Source organism: Equus asinus, chromosome 16 (assembly GCF_041296235.1).
Source record: "Equus asinus isolate D_3611 breed Donkey chromosome 16, EquAss-T2T_v2, whole genome shotgun sequence".
Taxonomy (NCBI): domain Eukaryota; kingdom Metazoa; phylum Chordata; class Mammalia; order Perissodactyla; family Equidae; genus Equus; species Equus asinus.
In genome coordinates, this window is record NC_091805.1 from 10,177,765 (window position 1) to 10,199,715 (window position 21,951).

General features: G+C 33.6%; 1 long non-coding RNA gene across 1 annotated transcript in view; it reads left to right on the forward strand.

Annotated features, from left to right (window-relative positions):
* The first annotated feature begins 426 nt into the window (after positions 1-426).
* The window catches only part of LOC123277691 (uncharacterized), a 123,311-nt gene continuing 101,786 nt past the window's right edge, over positions 427-21,951 (forward strand). The window contains exon 1 of the long non-coding RNA XR_011494745.1: positions 427-762. This is a non-coding gene — a long non-coding RNA (uncharacterized lncRNA). The remainder of the gene's footprint in view (positions 763-21,951) is intronic.

The following is a 21,951-nucleotide window of genomic DNA, read 5'->3' on the forward strand; positions in this document are numbered from 1 at the left end:
GACCAGAAATCTGTTGTTCTAAAAGCCATTCTAATGATAGAAAAACTAGAAATAAAAGCAGGATGGAGCAGTGCTAAGAAATGCAAAACGATTTTTTGCACATAGTCATTTTGATATCTTCCAAAAGTTTCAAAGATTTTGTTGTTTTTGTATTCTTTGGATAAAAACTCAGAGTGAAGTAGCCAGTTCATGTGAAAAAATAAATAAAAGAAAAAATATTTTATTGCTGGTTTTGCTATTTGAAAGACTGTAACCCTCTTTCACAACAGGATCCACACTTCTGTGTGTGATAGTTCTTTTCTTATCTAACTTTGGCTTTAAGTACTTGTTCAACTCGTTTTTTGTTTCCGGATCCCTTCAACCCCTTTTAACCTGGAATCCCACTCCTGGGTTCCTTTTCAGGATCTAGTCACTGGGAACCTATTCTAGCCTGGAGTCCATAGAAGACTCAGTTTGGTGACAGCCTATGAGCAGATGCCTTATTTGCAAACACACTCCCGGGAAACAAAGAATAATGAGAAAAGAAGAATGAGACCAGAAAAGAGGAAGAACAAATAAAAGGAGTTGTGTTTCCGAGCTGCCCGCAGCTCTGTAACCACGAGAGCTGATCATTCAGTCCTGTGGGCAGTATCCTGAGAAACTTTACAAACTATTGTTTCTTTGAGCAGACCATCTTGGGACAGCAAGGAATTGTTGCTGTGGCTTTGCCAGCCAGATTTCAGAAGCAAGGCAAGTGCGGGAACCTGAGATGGCCTGGAATGAGTGAGTACAGTGCCCGTTCTTGGTCTGATTAACGTCGCTCTTGGCTTCTTCACTAATACATTGCCTACTTTGATCCTCAACCACTCCTACTCCACTCCCTAAAGAATAAAATGTGATAATATACTTAATATTGTAATTGGATGTTCTCCTTAGATAATATATAACAAAGTGCTTCTGTGCACTAATTGACAGGTTCTGCTAGCAGAAATTATTTCTCATATGTTTTATGAGGTGGCATCAAAGTGGCTTTCAATGTGTAGAATATTAGAAAAATTTGATAGTATTTCATAAAATCATGAAACCATGTGGTTAATAGAAGATCCATTTATCTTAGTTTCTTGAAACATTTAGAAATTTGCATCTCCTCTGGGTGGAAAAAGCTGAAAATTAGGCCTAGGACCTAATTATTAGAGGAGTGCAAGTTAAGGTAGAATTCTAAGCCTCTACAGTGTGACTACCAAATTCAGGGCCCGAATTAGGAGAGAATGAGACACTGAGTCACCAGCACGACAGCAACACTTTCCTGGGAGATAATAACTATATTCTCTTCGTATCCTGTTGATTGCAGAGTTGAACTGATGGAACGTGAAAATTTATTGAGTTAGATAATATGGTATTAAGTTAGATTATTGTATTAGTTTTGATAATGATAATTCTAAGGTCTCTCATTAGTGATAACTATGGGTTACAAGCAGGGCATAAAATGGTTCTAAAGGAAATTTAGTTGGATTTTATATAGCCATTTAAATTAGTGACTAAGCAGTGCCTGGCATGGAGCACAGAAGACACGAATTGTTAGAAAACCAAAAGCTTTATTTTACCCTCTGTCTGGCAGTGATGTAGATAGTGATTATTTATTCATTTGTTATTTATTAATATTATTTAGGTGCAACCTCTTTTTTCCCCTTAAATCAGCATACTTCTGAGCTGCCATCTGATTCCTCAATGATAAAGGGGGCATGGCACTTTTGCTACATAAAGTTTAGAAGAGATTCTATGAAATCAAGGAGATGAATTACTTCTCTACTCCTTATAGAATTATTTTCAAGAACAAAGTTTTGATGGTAATAATTACAACATAAAATGAATACATGATAAAGGGTAAAGAAAAGAATTGGTCCACAAGGAAACTGACGATAATTATTCTCTGCTTCTATCTCTGAAGACTCTTATGTGCTGGTTCATAAAGTCAGTCACAAATGTAATCCAGACTGTAATATTTAGGATATTTGTTTTATTTTATCTACTTCCTCATGGCATTTTAAGAATATGTAATAAGGTACCAAAAAACCCATTCTTATAAATGCACATTTTAATGAAAAAAATAATAAAGGCTCTGAAGAGGAAAATCACAAAAGAACTACAGATAGTCTCTAAGCAGATAGACATGTTTAATTTTACTAGGAATTGAGTGACAAATGGACAAAAAAATTCAGTCACAAATGGACAAAAGAAGAAAAATCCTCCTGTTTTCTGTATCAGCAGAGTTTTTCATGGTCGGGTGGAAGGAAATGAAAACTCCTTCACATTGCTAATGGTACAGTAAACTGTTTTAGCCTTTCTAGAAGGAAATTCACAGTGCATATTTAAAAAATCTTAAAATTGTCTCACTTTTGATTCTAATAGAAGTTAATCATAAGCAGTAGAATTTTAACTACGAGAATGTCAGTTTCCTTTTTGTTTAAAGAATAGGAAAAATTTGGAGACCACCTAAATTTTGAGTAGCAATAGGAAATTAATAATTAGGGCTATTCCATATAAGAAAATACTGTAATGTTAAAATGATTGTGGAATGAAATATGCTATTATTTTTACTTCTGGGTCAAATTTTGTGAATGGAAATGTACTGACATAGACTGATATTTAACTTTTTAAATACATATACACATTCATACTTTGGCAAAACAGCAAAACTAATTAAAAATTATAATTTATTGTTTAAACACTAGATACTTTTACTAATGAAAATTAATAGTGGTTCTTATTCATTAGTATTTTCTCATGAAACCAATTTATAAACAAACATAGTGGTTTCTTTGTTTCAACTTTGGTTTTAAAAGTGGGTAAAACTGTGTTTAATACAGGACGGGAAAATCAGATGCATAAGACAGTAGGCTCTAAGATAAAGAAAAACTGTTGGTCAGCTCCTTGCTTGTACTGGAAATCTCAGGAGGAGTCAGTGTTGCTTTGTATTAGTCAGAGTCTGCAACAGTAAGTGGCTGTTCCTGCTTACGGGTCTAGCATACTGGGACGTGGCTTCACTTTTAGATGATCTCACCTCTCACTGCCAGAGTGCTTTCAAGACGTGGTTTTGACCATCCAGAGTAATTCCAACTATCATCTCCCTCTTTCTCTTGCTTTACTTTGCCATTGGAGTAAGCTGGCCATTATTCTCTTCCTACCTCTCCTTTTACTCTTAACTCTATTTCAGAGAAGGCTTTTGGTAGGCCAAGGAATTCTGCTTTGCTCTAGGCATTGGGGAAAGCATATGCTGTTTGTTTTCCACCTCTCTCAATTCTTTTCCTTTCTCAGTGGTGGATTGGCCCTGTCTGCTCTCTGTGGTAAGATCTGGAATTGGAGTATAGACTGATTATTTTGGTTCTATGGAGCATACAAGAAAAGAGCCCTCCAGAGAGTCCAGACTAGCTTGTGGGAGTTCTACATTTGGGGACAAACTCCAGGAAAAGATAAGTGTTGTGATATTTCTTTGGTCAAGACAAATATTACACACAAAATGATGGCTGATCTGAAGCAAGATTTGGATATATTTTGTCCATCATTTAAATAATAGAGTAGATGTTTTTATTGTTATTTACTTATATATGTATGAACGTACATGCATATATATATGTATCTATAAGTGTATTACTTATATGTGTATACACAGTGAAAGAGGAATCAATAGCAGTCCTATCAAAAAATGTATCTATAGTTAGCTCAGGGCCAATCTTCCTCATCTGTATATATATAGATTTCACTATATATTTATAGTGTTTTCATATAAAAAATATATATATGTGTTTTTCTAATTCCACTCTTAGAGATATTGTGAAAAGAGCAAGACTGTGAAACATCCATCTAATTGGAATAGCAATACACTGAGTATTTAGAATGTTTTGGCTTATATGGAAAGAGATTTAATAGAAGAAAGGTCGTGGAAGGAAAGATTAATTATTTGAGATCTTCAAAAGAACTTTTAATTTAAAATATATTTAGCCAGAACTACTTTTGAATATAAGTGACTAACTTTAATGCTTGCAGTTGATAAAAATTTAGAAAGAAGTAATTCAAAAATGCAGCTTAATATTTGATTCATAAGCCACTTTAGTTAATGTTTGCTCATCAGCTACTTGGTGTTCAGTGAACAGCTGTACAGAACTTATTAAAATTCAGAACCTAAGACTACTCCCACTATGCATGATAGCATGGACAGAAACGATATGGGATAATCCAGATGAGCCAGTTAATGTGAAGCCGCAAAAGCCACTTAGAAGAAGTGTTTTAATTAAATGCCACTTTATTATTATAATCAGATTCTAAATAATTTCATAGATTAAATCACTGTGAATTCAGATATGTTTGGTCAATACATGAAACAATCAAATAAATTTATAGTAAAAGTAAAGATTTGCTTAAAAACTTCCACATAATAATTTCAAAATTATAATTGCCTATATTTCATTTTTTTAATTTAAAACTGTTTACATACATATACAAGCCTGATATCAAGTAATATATCTGAATAAAGTGCACTGTATAAAATATTTTGTTTGTATTTGTTATTTTAAAGTGATAGTGGCAGTGCTATATTGAAAAGCTTTCTTTCCTTATAAACTTTATTTTTTATGTAAGTCCAAAAAGCGCTTTTATGATTGAGATAGCTTTTTTAAAAAATTGACCTTAGAAATGCTTTGCAAATAAATTCACAAAGCTTTAGCAATATGTTAGACGTGTCTAAATAGCAGCGGGCTTAAAGTTCAGAAAACTTTGCTCTATGGGAAAGTTCAAGTTTTATAAAATGTACAACCAACAAATTCAGCACCCTGATTTTTGTCAACTAACTCTCATCTTTCTGATATTCATGACATGGATTGTTAACTGTGACAAATGAACATGCACCATAAATGGTGTAAAGTCAGAGAAAGAGTGAGTATAGCTCTAAAAATGGACTTAGAAAGGAAATAAAGGATAAAATTTGGAATGCAGAATACAATCTGAGTTCCGGCAAATTAGGAGAAGTAGAAAGTGAACTGCCATATAAATCTTTTCTTTTATACAGCTTAAGGTATATTGCCATAAATGATACTAGGACAAGAATCTGATTAAAACAAATTTCTGAATCCCAGCCACTGGCCTAATTCAGGTAAATAAGGAGATACTTGTATTTTGTATAATGACTTTAAAATCCACATTTTCTTTCCATTTCTTCCTACATTTAGGATCTCTTTCTATATGCACCTTTTACCTTCCTGTTGCTGTGGCCATCATTCATCCAAATGGGTCTGTGGAGTGGACAACTTCCTAAATATATAATTACAGTTGCCATACTTCAGGTGCTGTGATTGAACTGAAAATGAATTCCTAATAAATCAGGGGCGGAAGGAAGGAAGGGATTCTAAAACAAAAGCTTTTATTGTTTGTGGTAACCTCTCCCTTCCTCCCTCCACCCCTTCCTTTGTTTCTTTCTTCCTTCCTTCCCATTGCCACATCTCTTTCTCATACATCTTTTGTGCCTTCCTTTTCCACTTTTAAGGAGCCTGGTCAAATTGGCCCACTCAAATAATCAAGGACAATTTCTCTGTTTTAAGGTCAGCTTAATTCCCCTTTGCCATATAACCTAATGCATTCGCAGGTTCCAGACATCTTTGCAGGAGGGGGACATTCTGCCTGCCACTACATTATACTTCTTTTCCATACACTTCTCCACTAATCCCTGGGTGATATAGAATCGAAAGAAGCCCTTTTGTAAAACCAAGAAGGTGGACTTCTTATTCTTTTAAAATGCACTTATAAATTATTTTAGATGTATTAATCCAGATACTATTTTCTTGGTTTACAAAGTAAACTAGATTATCGGTAAGATATAAATCCTCCACTGATGCGGCATGTGCCTAGAAGAGCTTATCATCACTAAAAATGGCAGGACATCATGTCTGACAGAAGCCAACTGTTGAATCTGAAGCCACACTTTCCTGAGTTACCTGGTCTCTTTTCATGCCGGGGACATTATGTACTTTGTTTGGCAGATGTCTATCCCAGTACTTAAGTCATAGTCGGCGCTTAAATATATTTACTTTATAAATAACTTCTCTTTATTGGAATTTTATATTAGAGATGTATTTCTACAAAATTGTATTGATTTCTTTTCATAATAATGAATATCGCATCATTGTATCCCAGGTGTCTATAAGGCTATTTGAGGAAAGGTACTGTATTTTATTCCCTTTTGTATTCTCAGCACTCAGAACAAGGGTAGGTATTTTTAGGCCTTCAATATATTTAGATCGACTAGATTAACATCCAAATGATAGTCCAATTTTTACGTCATGAGTTTTACTGTTTTCTCCAAGAAAAGTTTTCTGTTGTCACATTTATTGAGAATAGGTCAAAATAGTTTAAATTAATGATTAATTGAGAGATACAAAACGATTTAAGAATACTTTTTCAAATAGTATGTAGAGACCATTCTGAATCAGGGCTATCTTAGCATCAGGAAAGGAAAAACTGGGCCTCTTACTCACAATGACTTCAGAAATGCAGTTTCCATACACGGGAGATAAGTAAATTCTAATTATCCTTGTCTATCAGCCAACTGTTTCTATATACTTAAACTCGTCAGATTATCTTGACAACCTCATTGTGTTAAAATGTGTCTTCTTAAAATCATAAATTGGTTTAAAATATGTGTTAATATGAATTCTATTTTTGCAAAATATGCCTACTATTAATATGAAATATTAAAAGATGTTAAAACTTATGGAAATAAAATGAGAAATATGAGAGAAGTGGAAAAAGTTCAGAGTGAATCGAAAGTTAAATTATTTTCTAAGCTCTGCTTGGTAGGCCAAGCTCAATTATTAGGAAGCTGCTAATTGTTATTCTGTGGAGGACCCAGTGTCTGCCTCCCTTTTGCATTTGCTCCAAGGAGATAATGAGCTAAACTTGCCATGAAGCAAAAAGTTATGCCTAAAGTCTCATCCAGTGATTTTCAATCTAAATTTAGCCCTTTCTATGTTTCCAAAGACTGGATTATATATAAAAGGTGATGAGTATATAACTGTAAAATATCTGTGACCCCTCTGTGTGCTCACTTGTTAAAAATGCCCAGAATTCATGATCTTTTTTTCTGTTTTTGAAAGTGAAAAGTGTTGTTTTCTCATTATAAAAGTAATTAACACTGAAAAGTAATTCAAATCCTGAAAGGAATTAAAAAGAAGAGAGCTAAAAAAGAATTGTGTCGTTTAAATCCTTTCAGATATTTCCTTTAGGTACATAGAAATTATTAAATGATCATATTTTACATATTTGTAACCTGTCAATTTCTAAAAAAATATAGGTGCCTTTCCACGGCAATAATTGTATATCTACGTTATAATATACTGTTCTATGTCAAGAGTTCCATTGTGTGGCCATGGCATCAGTGCTTTAACCAGCCCCAACTGATAGACATTTAGGTTGTCACCAATATCTTTAATTATGAAGGATCCTGAGAGAGGTACACAAGTGCCACAATCGTCCAGCTATGCAGTTAGCATCAGTGCCTAGAAATAGAATTAATTGATCAAAACATATGCCCATCTAAAAGTTAAGTGTGTATTAGGGTTTCTAAAGGTTTATCTATTTTATTATTCTTGCCCAAAACCCCAGCTTTGTTGTGCTAAGCTTTTCTGTTGTTTTCTTTTCTCATTTATGAATTTCACTTTTGAAATTTATTACTTACCTCCTCCCAATTTCTTTTGTCCTCTTTTTAGTCCCTTCCCTGCTTTCTCAAGATTAATATTCACTATAACATAATATTTGTGAGCATGAACTCTGGAGCCAGATAACCTAGGTTTGAATGCTGGTTTTGCAACTTGCTAACTTTGTGATGCTGAATGGTTTCTTTAAACCCTCTGTGTCTCAATTTCCTCCTCTGTACAATGGGAATAGTAATAATATTTGCCTCTTAGATTTTTGGTGAGAGTTGATAATACTTGTATGTTCTTAGAACAATACTTGACATGTAGTAAATAAGTGAATTATGTTAGATATTTTTAGTAGTAGTCTTTTATTTCTATTATTATTATTAGTCTTTCATTTAAAATAAGAAAACATGTGAGCCTTATGTTTTATTTTGGATACTGCTCTAAATCTCGTAGGCTTCAGTATCTCCATGGATCTAGTGTATAGGTTTTCTTATATCTATGGATATAAGGATTTATTCCATGAATATAAGCGTTTCATTTGTGAAAATATTTAAGCTTGTTGATAGTGACTGGAACATTCAAATCCATTATAGCTGTTCTATTTTAATACAGAAGATTTATCAAAATTCAGAAAGACATGTGTTGAACTCTCCCAATTATAATTATTTTTTCAGAAATAAATTATCTTTACAAAGTTTGCTTTATTCACTCATCTTTTGATGGACGTTTTGGTTGTTTCCATATCTTGGATATTGTGAATAATGCTGAGATGAATGTGGCATAAGTATCAATGGAATAGTATTCAGACCCAAAGGAAATTGGGTCATATTTGACAACATGGGTCAATCTGGAAGACATTGTGCTAAATAAAATAAACCAGTCACAGAAGGATAAATGCTGCATGATTCCAATTGCATAGAGTATCTAAAATAGTCAAATTCATAGAAACAGAGAAGAGAATGGTGGTTGCGAGGGGCTAGTGAGAGGGGGAAATGCGGAGCTGCTGGTCGATGGGGATAAAGTTTCAGTTCTGTAAGATGAGTAAGTTCTGGAGATGAGCTGTACTACATAGCGCCTATAGTTAACAAATCTGTATTTTGCACTTGAAAATTTGTTAAGAAGGTAGATCTCATGTTCAGTGTTCTTATCACAATAAAAAAAATTCTATTCAATGTTTGTGTCTAAAAGTTTTAGATAATTATAAGTAAATAATAAATATTATTAAAAAGTTAAAAAAGAAAGTTGGTTTTATATAGGTAGTTGCTATCTTGTTCAATAAATAAAGGTTTAGGTCTGTTATATTTTTTGAATACTTAAACTTTTTTTATTATTTTATGTTGTGTCTTTTCCCCTTTTTGGATGCTTTTGTTCATAGTCTTCACTGTGCTGGAAATATTGCCAGGAATTTTTTCTGTTATACATAGTTGTTTAGAAATCCTTTGCTCATCTCTTATTTCCAATTTTTTTTTATGACTTGACTTTATTTTTTGTAAACAACATATGTGTAGATTTTGTTTTTACCCATTTTAACGATTATCCATATCTAATCAAGAAATTCAGCATGTTTACATTTAGTGTTATAAATGATGTGATTGTTTTTATTACTTGCATTTTGTTTTATGTTGGCCATTTATTTTACTTTGCTGTTTTCTCTTGCTTTTTTATTATTTTGCTAGCTTTATTATACTTGTATTATTTCCCTTTTTTGCTTTGCTAATTATGCTCTACTATTCTTTTCAATATGGTGATGCTTATCTTTCCATGCCTAGCAATCATAATTTGATATATCTTTTTTCTTTATTATATTAGTCAAAGCAAGTGACAATGCAAGATAAAAGCTTTAGAAAACATTAACTTTCCCACTTCTCCTAGTTTTTGCCTCCTGTATTAGTCAGGATAAACTAGGCTATGCTATGTCAGGGGGCGGCCTCCTCAAATGTTAGTTGCTTAGCACATTAAAGTTTATTTCTCACTTATGAGAAGTCTGTAGGAGCCTTAGCGCCTCCAAAGGGAAACTCTCTACCTGGGGATTCAATGATTTAAGATGTTTCCATCTTTTGACTCAACAATCTCAACATATGGGCCCCTCAGTGCCTAGGGCAGAGGAAGAGAAAGCTGAAGCTTCAAAGAAGGTGTTTATATGACTCACTTCCACTCACAGTTCATCATCCTGAATAGCCACATGGCCCACTCTAACAGCAAGGAAGACTGGAAAATATCGTCTTTGCTTGTGCTCAAAGCAAATGGTGTGAACACGTAGCACTGTCTCTGCTTGCCTTTCCAACCTTCTGAATTCTATCTTTCCTGAAGTATTTTAAAACTTTCGGCTTCAGGCTAGTATTGTTTTCCGTATATCTCATTTCTCAATAGGTGCATAACAATTTAGTAAGGAAATAGGAATAAGGAAGAAAAGTAATTTTTCTTAAGAAGGAAATAAACATTAGGTTTTATCTATTGGAAATATGGTGGCACTAGGAAAAACAGTTAATGGGGAGGATACCACATTGGTTTACAGTGTTTCGACTGTTAAAGTGGTTGGGTCCAAAACATACAGGGTCAACCAGATGGAACAGGAAGTCCAGGTGCAGGCCCCGCTCCCAGCGACCTTGGTTGCAGGTTCTTCCACATGTCAGTGATGGTTTGTCAAGGAAACTTGCAGGCAAAAAGCCATAACAGGCTGTAGATACGGTAAATGAGTGGTCTAACTAGCTCCATGTTAGGGATGAGAAGTGCGGGGGGTCTGAAGACAAAAGATGAAATTACCAGGAAGCGCTTTGGTGTTGTAAATAATAGGAATGTTTTTAAGCCTGGGAGATTGAGAACTTATTGGCTATTGCTGAACTATAGCATCTCACATAGTACAGTTCAAGTCGGCGTGAATGAACAACTGCTGGTGAACTCCCATGTGAAGGGGAGACTCTGGGACTGGGAGTAGTAGATTTTGTTATTTGGCTTGCTTTATTAGCCTGCTACTTTGAATTCTTCCTCTGCTCCTTACTGTCACCAATATGATTGGGCCCATCCCAATGTGATAGGATAGTTAAAAGAGAGAGTCAAAACTTTATCTTTAAATACTTGTCCATTCATTCACACACACACGTAACTTCATGCGCATAGGTACACAGGTATAGATGTTTGTGTTAACTTTTATCTTCCCCATTTCTGAGATCTATGTTCTTTTTACTTAGTTAAAAGAATGTATCAAGTATGCTCTGACAGTCTCTCTAAAATTTGCATCGTACTATCTTTCTTTCGTTTTCACGAGGGAATGGTATCTTGTCTGACTATAGAATTCTTAAAAGGCATATCATTTTCTCTCAGTAGACTGTGGATGTTATTTGATCATCTTCCTGTTTTCTGTACCAGATATAAAAAATCTGATCATCATTCCCTGATAAGAAGCTTGTTCTTTCTGTTGCAAAATTTGTAAGCTTCTCTACTTGTATTTGTTAGTCAAAAATTTCAGAAACGTGTCTAGGTCTCTTTCTAAAAAATTAATCTTGCTTTAGTCTCAATGAGCTCTTTCAATATGAAGAATCCAGTCTTTTGTCTGATCACAAAGATAAATAATTCTTTCTTATTTGCTTAGTTGTTACTTCTATTCCTTTTGCTCATTCTGGAATGTCCATATTTGGATATCTCCTGAAGCTATTTTCCATGTTTCTCATCTTTCCCTTTATTAGTTTTACCATTTTTCCTTATTTTGTCACAAGTTGTGGCATTGCACTTGACATTCTAATCCACTAATTCTCAGCATTGATCATCCTCCATTTTTAGTTTGTTGATTGAATTTAAATTATAAAAATATTTTTAAAAACACATCATAAACATATTTTATTTTTTATTAAAAAATGTTGAGATCTCTTGCTGCTTTTCAATCTCACCTGAATCCTTAATTTGTTTTATTTACTTGTTCTAATTGTTCATCTTGTCCTTTCTTTCTCTAGTTCTTTAATGTCTTAAGTTTATTTTTTCTTTGCTTGGCGTTTGTGTGGCCTCGCCTGGCAAGCCAGGCTGTTAGTGATTGGTGGCCAGCACAGCAATTTCTGTACTTGTGGACTGGTGGCGGACCATGGATACTGGACTCAGACCACCAGTGATCTCTCTCTAGTTATTCACAAGTCATCAGGGACAGATTGTTCGAGAATCGTATGCAAGCATTCCACAGAAACAAGCCAAGAATGGCCTCCTCAATATGATTGACAGTATTCTGTTGTCTCCTGAGCTCTTTCAATTAATCCATGTCCAGGGACATCATCTATGGTTGTACAGAAGTCACACTGCATAAGAATGATCAATGAAGGGATAAGTGGGGCTAAAAACAAGCTCATGCTCCTCTGACTAAGGCATGTACCCGAGAAGGAAAGAGTGTAACTGGCTTTTTCCAAATTTGCAGCAAGATCCTGAATGGAATAACAGTGGCCCTATTTGAAGCTTTGTCCACGGCCTCAAAGTTAGATAAGCTTTCCTCTCCACTCCAAGACCCTCAGATCCCACCAGGATTAAAGGAGAACAACATTGATTCCTGTCTCCCTGAGGTCATAGTGCACCTCTTTATTTGCCCTTCCAGGTTTCTGCTAGTGTGCCTATCCAGGTCATGGTCTCACTCCAGAAAGAAGGAGAAAAGGCAGCTAGGAGGAAGAAGAACCAGGGATGTTGCATATGTTGTCATCTTGGTAGGATCTACACAGTTTATTGCTTTTAAATAGCACTTGTTTTAGACATAATATCCTATAGCTGTCATATATTCTGCAAATGTATTTACCACAATTAGTTACATTTTATTCCTATGTGTTATTTATTTTTTCCTTGAGCGAGAGGATTTGGTGGGTATATGAGTGTCTTTGAGAGTGTGTGTGTGTTTATTGCCATATGTAATTTTTAAATTCAAAATGTACCAACAGTTTCCTTTACGACTTCTAAAGTTTACAATAAATGAGATTTTATTATACCAACTAGTTCTTAACAAGAGCTCATACACATATAGACCTACTTGATTGTTTTCATGATTGAGTAGTATTTCAGTACATTGTGTATAATTTCATTGCTCCTCTATTGGTTTACATTTTAGTTGTTTCCAACATTTTACTTTTTTCAATACTGTTGTAATGAGCCTTTGGTAAATACATCTTTTCACAACAGTGTGAACAAGTATTTATTGAATATCTACCAAGGGATGTGTAGTGTTCAAGGATCCAGGGATCAGAAAGGGAAGTATTTCTTTATATTAATTCCTAAAAAGAAATTTCTGTATCAAACCGCATATTATTTGAAAATTTCCAAAATATTACCAAAATTCTTCATAAGTTAGTGTCTACTTACCTAGGTACCCATCTTGTAAAATATCGCTTGTTTCTCCACACCTTTGCCCATAGTGGATAGCATCCTTCTTTTTAATGTTGCTAATATAAAACTTGAAAAATGATAATGCATTATTGCTTTAATTTGAATTATTTTTTATTTGAATGTGATCGAGCATCTTCTCCTATGTTTAATGATTATAAATATATGTTCTTAAGTAAATTGCTTCTTTTTAACTGGGGCATTTATCTTTTGCTTATTGATTTATAAAAGTTCTTTATACATTAAAAATAGTAGCTCTCTGTCACGTAAATTAAACATTATTTTTCCCAGTGTATAACTCAGACTCTGTGGCAGAAAAGAGTCAACATTAACTGGATAAATGAGACAGGGATTTCCGTGGCTTACATAACCTTTGTCAGGGCTGAGGAACATCATGACGCCTGCGCTGTGTGCATGACTCCCAGAAGCAAACCACCACACTGGACTTCTGTGGGTGCTGCTGCTCCAGGATGACCTGACCCGACGGATTAGAAAGCAGCCACTCCATAGCTCAATCCAGAATCACACTGTCTCCGGTAACAGAGGCGCTCCCACACTCTGCGTTCAACTGGGAGCTGAATTCAGTTCTTATCAAAGTTCAACTGTATAGTAAAACCCAAATCCCACCCAGAGGCCTAGTCACAGCTAGTTAAATAGCCAGGCCCTAGGTACAACAAGATGCATGAGAAACAGGTTGTAATGAACACCGTGATTGGAATTTGCTTAATTTTATTTTTAGTGTCATTAGCCAGATAGGGATTTTAATAATTAAATCACCAATGTTTTCCTAGAAACCATTTTTTGTTTCTATGTTTTCTGTAGAAAAAGTTTTTGTGCCTTTCTTGGAAAGTAGTCACACAGAACATTTGCAATCATTCCTTGTTCTCACCCCTTCTCCCAGCAACTACTAATCTACTTTCTGCCTCTAATTTTGCCTTTTCTGGAATTTTATGTAAATCAAATACAGGATGTGGTCTATTCAGTCCAGGTTTTTCACTTACCATGATGTTTTTGAAGTTTATCCCTGTTTTAGTACCTATCAGTATTTTGTTCCTTTTATCCATTCACCAGTTAACGGACATTGGATAGTTTCCAATATGGCTATTATGAATGAATGATGCTACTATGAACACTCGTGTACAAGGTTTGTACAGATAGATGCTTTCGTTTGCTATGGGTGGAGACTAGGAGTAGAATTCCTTGGTATAATAGACAGAGCAATAGGCCCCCAAAAATGTCCGTGTCCAATCCATGGGAACTGAGAATGTGTTATCTTTCAAGGCAAAAGGTACTTTGCAGAAGTGATTAACAACCTTAACATGGGAGATTATCCTGGATTGTCCATGTGGGTCCAGTGTAAACACAGGGGGACTTGAAACAGAGATGCAGGAAGGTGAGAGTCAGAGAAGGAGACATGGTGATGGAAGCAGAGGTCAGAGGAAAAGGGAGAGAGAGATTTAAAAATTAACAAGACAGGAAACAACAAATGTTGGAGAGGGTGTGGAGAGAAGGGAACCCTTGTTCACTGCTGGTGGCAGTGCAAACTGGTGCAGCCACTATGGAAAGCAGTTTGGAGTATCCTCAGAAAATTAAGGATAGATCTACCATATGATCCAGCTATTTCACTGCTGGGTATTTATCCAAAGAACTTGAAAACACAAAGGCATACAGACACTTGCACCCCTATGTTCATTGCGGCATTATACACAATAGCCAGGATGTGCAAGCAACCTAGGTGCCCATCAAGGGACGAGTGGATAAAGAAGATGTGGTATTTATACACGATGGAGTACTACTCAGCCATAAGAAAGGACGAAATCCAGCCATTTGTGACAACATGGATGGACCGTGAGGGTATTATGCTGAGTGAAATAAGTCAGAGGGAGAAAGTCAAATACCATATGATCTCACTCATAAGTAGAAGATAAAAACGACAAAAAAAAAAAAAACATAGCTTTGGAGATTGGACTGGTGGTTACCATTGGGGAAGGGGGGACGGGGGAGGGCAAAAGGGGTGATTAGGGTCACATGTGAGGGGATGCACTATAATTAGTGTTCGGGTGGTGAACATGATGTAATGTATACAGAATTCGAAATATGATGTACATCCGAAACAAGTAAAAATTAAAAAAAAATAAATAAAGATGCTACACTACTGATTTTGAAGATGGAAGAAGGTACCATGAGTCAAGGAATGCTGATGTCTTCTAAAAGCTGGAAAAGGCAAGAAAATGGATTCTCCCATAGAACCTCCAGAAGAAATGCTGCACTGCTGACACTTTAACTATATTAAAGACCATTTTGAACTTCTGACCATCAGAATGTAAGATAAATTTATGTTGCTGTAAGCCACTACGTTTGTGGTAATTTATTACAGCAATAATAGGAAACAAATACACTGGATTGTGTAATAAATTGATGTTTACCTATATAAGAAATTGCCAACCCGTTTCACCAAATAACTGCACCATTTCTATTCCCACCAATAATGAATTAGCGCTCTGGTTTCTTTACATTTTTACCAATACTTTTTATTGCTTGTCTTTTTTATTATTGCCCTTCTGCTGGGCGTGAAGTAGTATCTCACCGTGGTTTTTATATCCGTTTCCACCATGACTCATGCTACTGACCATATTTTATGTGCTTATCAAACATTTGTATATGCTTTGGTAAAATGTTATTTAATCATTTGTCCATTTTACAATTGGATATTTATCTTATTGAACTGTAAGAATCACATATTCTGGAAATATGATTTGCAAATGGTTTCTGCCAGTCTTGGGATTATGTTTTCACTTTCTCAGTGATTTCTTTTGAAGAATGAATATTTTATATTTTTATGTCCAATTTATTATTTCCTTTATCTCTTACTTTTATAGTCATGCCTAAGAAACCATCTAAGAAACACAAGGTCATGAATATTTACTTCTATGTTTTCTAAGAATATTTTATTTTATTCTTATATTTAAGTATATGATCCATTTTGAGTTAATTTTTGTGTATTGTGTGAAGTAAAGGTAAATTCATCTTTTTGATATGAATTTTTGATTTCTCAATTCTATTTCATTGAACTCTATGATTACCCTTTGTCGGTAATCATACCTTTTCTTTACCCTTTTCTTTCTTCATTATTATAGCTATGTAGTAAGTTTTGAAGTTGGAAATTATATGTTCTCCAACTTTATTCTTCTGTTCAAGAAAGTTTTGACATTCTTGGATATTTTTAATTTCCATACGGATTTTAAGATCAACTTGTCAATTTCTTCAAAGAATGTCTTCAAAGAAGCCAACTGGGATTTTGATAGGGTTTGTGTTGAATCTGTAGATCTATTTGGGAAGTATTACCATCTTAAAGGTATTGTCTCTCTATTCATGAACATGGGATGTCTATTAATTTAAATCTTCTTTAATTTTTTCAAGTAATGTACAATAGTTTTTAAAAGCGTAAATTTTGACTCCCTTTTGAAAATGTATCCCTAAATATTTTGCAGGTAATATGTAGAAATTCAACTAATGTTGTGTAAGTACCTTGTATCCTGTGACTTAGCTGAACTTGTATATTTGTTCTAGTAGTTTCTTCGTGGGTTTCTTTGATTAGGTTCATACAGGACCATGTCATATATAAATAGGACACTTACTTCTTTCTTTTTAGTCTGGAAGCCATTTATTTCAATTTCTTCCCCGATTGCACTGAACCCTCAATGCAGTACTGAATAAAAGTTGTGAGATATGCTTGTATTCTTCCCAGTTATGGGGAAGAGCATTCAGTCTCTCAAAATTAAGTGTGTGTGTATATATATGTATATATATATATATATATATATATATATATATATATAATGCAACTCTGGGAATGGTTGCATAATATTTAGAAGTGGTGCATCAGTTGCATTGACTCTTTTTTTTGCGTTGTATACCCCTCTTAGCTTTCAGAATATTTTGTCTTACATTCTAGTTTGTAAGACTCAGAAAAGCCACACCAGCTTTTCTGTTTGAGCTATTATGATATACGTGTCCCCATTATTTTGGATTTAACTTTCTATGTCTCTATATTTACAGTTTATCTCTTATAAACAGTGTGTAGTTCTTGTTTTTGGTGCTGTTATCCAGTCTGACAACCTCCATGTTTTACCTAGAGTATGTATATTATTACTTTTCATGTAAGTATGTATATAATTTACTTCTTTTCTTTGTTTGGATTAATCATGTATTTTGGATATTTTATTATTTATTTTTTGATTGTACAGGATTTTATCAGTTATTCTAACCTACAGGGTAAATATGCATCTTTGGCTTATTACGATCTACTGTGAATTAGTACTCTCACTGCTTCTCAAACAATGCAAGACTGTATAAAGTTCAATTTCATTTACCTCCTGTTTGCTATTTGTAAATACATTTTGCTTATATATGCTATAAATTCCAGAAGAAATAACTATGTTATGTGCTTTAAACAGTCAATATTCTTTTTATGTTTACCTTCTCAATGCTCTTCACTTCCTTCTGCAGTTTCCTACCTCCGTCCTTGATTAGTTCCCTGCAGCCGGAGGGATTTACTTGAGATTATCTTGTAAAGCCATTGATTGGACAGAAATTCTCCTTGAAGTTTTTTTTTTGTCTGAATTCATATTTATTTCATCTTTATTTACGAGTGTTTTTACTGGATACGGAATTCTATTTGAAAATCATTATTTTCCATTCAACCCTTTAAAGATGTTGTTCCATTATTTCGGGCTTTTCTAGTCTGTGTGGAAAAGTTACCCACAGTCATATTGATTTTGAGGGAAATATGTCATATTTTCTCTGGCTCTATTGAGATTTCTCTCTCTTCTTTTTGAGGTTGTTTTTGCATTATGACTAAGACGTGCCTTGGTATGATTTTCTTTGTGTGGAGTTTGTTGAAGTTCTTGATTTTGTAAGCTGATGTCTGGACTATCTCCAGAAAGTTTTCAGCCTTTATATACTCTGACATTGCTTTTACTGTATTCTCTCTTTCTTTTATATCTGCCCTTCTGATTACATATAGTCAGCCCATTGACCGTATTCATCATATCTATTATGCTATTACCTTATTTTCTCATAATGTTTTTCTCAAGCTGCTTCAGATTCAGTGTTTTCCTTCACTCTCACTTTAGATTCGCTAATTCTTCACTGCACTTAAATCTGTCTAATGAATTCTTAATTGTAGATATCATTTTATTTTAAACTTGGAATATACATTTAATTCTTTATAAGTTACAGTTTTCTATTGAAATTCTCCTTCTCTTGACCTAATTTGTCATTTGTTTAAGTTCTCAGACATAGCAATCATAATTATTAAGTCCATATCTGACATCTTCAATAAATGAATTAATTGTTGGGAGTTTTGTTCCTTTTATCTTTTTTTCCCTTTGCTTTTTGTTTAATAGATCTTGGTTTAGTATGCCTTCAATTTTTGTTTAGATGTTGGATGTTTTGGATGCTGTTATATTTCTCCAAACACCTTCATTGAAATTTTATCTATATGATTGTCCTTGTCAAAGAACCTGTGCTCAGGCCTATTTATCTATGCCATTTTTGTTTTCCTTTTTATTTAATCAATTTATGGGTTTATACATTAGTGCCTTAATTCAATTTTATGTAGTTATGATTTGTTGTCCTGTTCCTAGATTATTTTTCTTAATATCTACATTTTTACTTTGAAAAAATTGTAAGTAAAAGTATAATATTTTGATTTTTATAAAATTGTATTTGCATTTCATAGTTTTAATATTAAACATTCTCATCGTCACACTAAAAATTTTATTTTCATTTCTTTGTTAAAAGAATTATTTATTTTTTTTAAAATGATTACTTATGGTCAGATTGTATTTCTCCATTTTTTGTTGTTAATTTCTACAAAACATCCACTATGGTCAAAGAATAGGGCACAAACCATTAGTACTTTTGTAAATTATTCAGATTTTTAGCACTGGATTAATCCTAGACAGTATCTAATGGATAATGAGTTGTGGGCAAATCTTCTATAATGTCATTTATTTTGTCTCTGAATCTGTCAAATTCTTGGGGAGCCACATTAAATTGATTGTTATAAACATTTTGCATATTTAGTAATTTTTTGTAATTAGTATTTTTTGGTCTATGAACTCAAATATTTGTAGTGAATTTTAACATTTTAAAATTAAGAGCATTCAATCTGAGAATACAGTTTTCCCAAATCACGTGTGTGAAATCTTCTAAATTCTTCTTTCTGGCCACCTGATGAATTTTCCTTGGACCGCTTCTTCCACACTGTATTATATTTAGTAGTTCTTTAGGCTGGGTGGAACCATTTTCTAATTACAGTAAAGATAATTTATTATTTAGTTTTGGTTTCTTTTATTTCATATTTTTGAAGACTTCCCAAGAGAGGAAATGTAAAACTATGGAAATTTTGGAACAATCACTTCTGAAGTTTTGGTTGTGTTTTTATTGACATCTCCCCATTGTCCTTGTTACATGATAGGCAGTCAATATATATCTACATTGACTAACTTGACTAGCCTTGTTGTCTTCTGATATTGTCTTCTAAAATGTCATCACATGTTTCAGAGTTTATAAATTATTTTTCTGGAATCGTTTTGAAAAGTTATTAAAAAAGATGAAATCGAATGAAAACAATAATTACCAAATGGTAATTATATGTCTAAAACATGCTAGGCACTCTACTAAATATTTGACTTAATAATTCTTATTTAAATCTTATAATGTCCTATGAAGTTGTTTCTATTATATTCATTTCCATTTTATCAACTCAAAGACTTAAAGTCAGAGAGGCTAAATATCTTACCTAATTTCTACAACTTTCAAATAGTGAATTCAAGTTCAGGTTTCCAGAGCTGCACTCTAGTCATTATGTTATATAGCTGGTTATAGAGAATTAGTGTTTTTAGCCATGCAGCCACCATCATGTATATTTTGAAAATAAATTTACAAGATAGTTGTGAAATAGAGAGTAATGTCTTGTGAGATTTCATGATTTAGAGAATCAATAGTGGCTGAAAATATTCCTACTTGACATCATTCATTCATTTATCTATTCAACCAATGAACATATCTTGTGTCAGTAGTCTGAGTGCTGAAAAGAACTGAAGGAATTATACTTAGAATTTGCTTTCAGAAGCTTATAGTTTATTAGGAGAACTACTGTGTAGCCTAGTACAATATACAACTGTAATACAGTTTATGGAAGACAGGGATGCTATCTCTTTGATAACCTAATATATTTTCTAAAAAGTAGCTTAAGTTCTACTCAAGTTCTGCTAGATAACAGTTTCCAAGATGGCTGATAATCCCTGACTATCAATTTAGCAGTTTCCCATTATAATTTGTGCTTTTTCTACCATATTGTGTCTGCTTTCTCTAACTGCTTAATGATATCCTCTATCTCCTCATTTCACACAATATATGCCAACTTCAAAATCTTGAAAAAACTTCATTTCTTTTTCAAAAGTATATTATTTATAATATGTATTTTTGATAATTAGACTCTGCTTCTTAAATAATAGGTTATTATTGGATCTTATAGTTTCCTATATTCAAAGCAGACGAATATATTTTTTTCAGTTCACTGATCATAATCTATTTGCAAAAGCTGGAGGGTTCATATTGCTGAGGTATGCCATCTGTGCAAGGAGAAAATGGTCTTGTGGGCAAATCAAAGCACCCATTTAATGAAGATTCTATTCTATTCTCTTTCTAGCTTGTGATGGCACCTTTTCTCTTTATGTCACTATATTCTTCTTTAAATGGCAATATTAACAATGCTGTCTTAACTTACTTCAAAGAAATTTCAGAAAGCCTCTTGTGCTAACTCTTGAGGTAAGAAAAATAACTGATTAGGTCAAGCTACAAGTCATACATATTAAATACAAATTAACATGCCTCCAAGTTTATCGTCCCTGAAATATGAATATCGGATGCTAAGAATCTTATATTTTTTGTGGCCAAATTCAGCACCAGGAGAAAGGCATATGATAAAACAACATATGAGAGATGAATGCCAATTACTGCTCGAAGGACCAAACACAAATTTTCAGAAAGAATATAATATACAATCAGGAAACTGGGACAAAATTGTGTTTTCATTGTAGAGAAACAATTTAAATCTTGCTACATTTACACGTGTTGATGGAAAAACATGTAGCTGAATGACTGTCAGTGCAGATGGATCTGTCTATAAATGGATAAATTTTGGAAGGATTTTAATGATCCACTCTATGTTTCTTTTAATGAGCTACATCAATGTGTTTACCTCAACAATGTAATGAATTCAGAGAATCTTGAACTTGAATTCTTATTTTGGTCTCTTGTGCTTATGTGTAAATCACATAATTTATAAATCTATGGGAAAAGGATATATTTTACTACCAATTTTTTATGAGAATATTGAAATAAATAAAAATATGGTAAATGTCATACAAATAACTTACTTTATATCCATGGTGCTCCTCATGACACTTTAGGATATTAAAATACGGAGACCACTACAGTTTAAAAGGTCATGTAAGCTGCTTGCCTTGGGCTTTCTTAAATGGATGTTAGATATTTACACTACTTTGAGATTTAAAGCTCACATTTGTATATGAATAATCATTAAAAACTTCAGATCATGTTACTGATTAACTATGTCAAATGTATAAATATTTGGGGCATATAAATCCAGAATGCCTGGAATTCATATTAAAAGTTCCAGATGGTTGACATTTTAACAGTCTAGATTTCTGGTCCACAATGATGGCTGAACTATTAAATAGAGATATTTACTAATTTATTGCTTGTGTTAATGAATTCATGAACAACTCTAACAGGTAGTATAAACACAGTTTCTTAGCAAAACCAGCAAAACTGGATGAAAAAAATTTAAAATTACGAAACTCACATGATATTTTCAGTGTCTCAGGTTCGTGACTTTGGAAGTTTT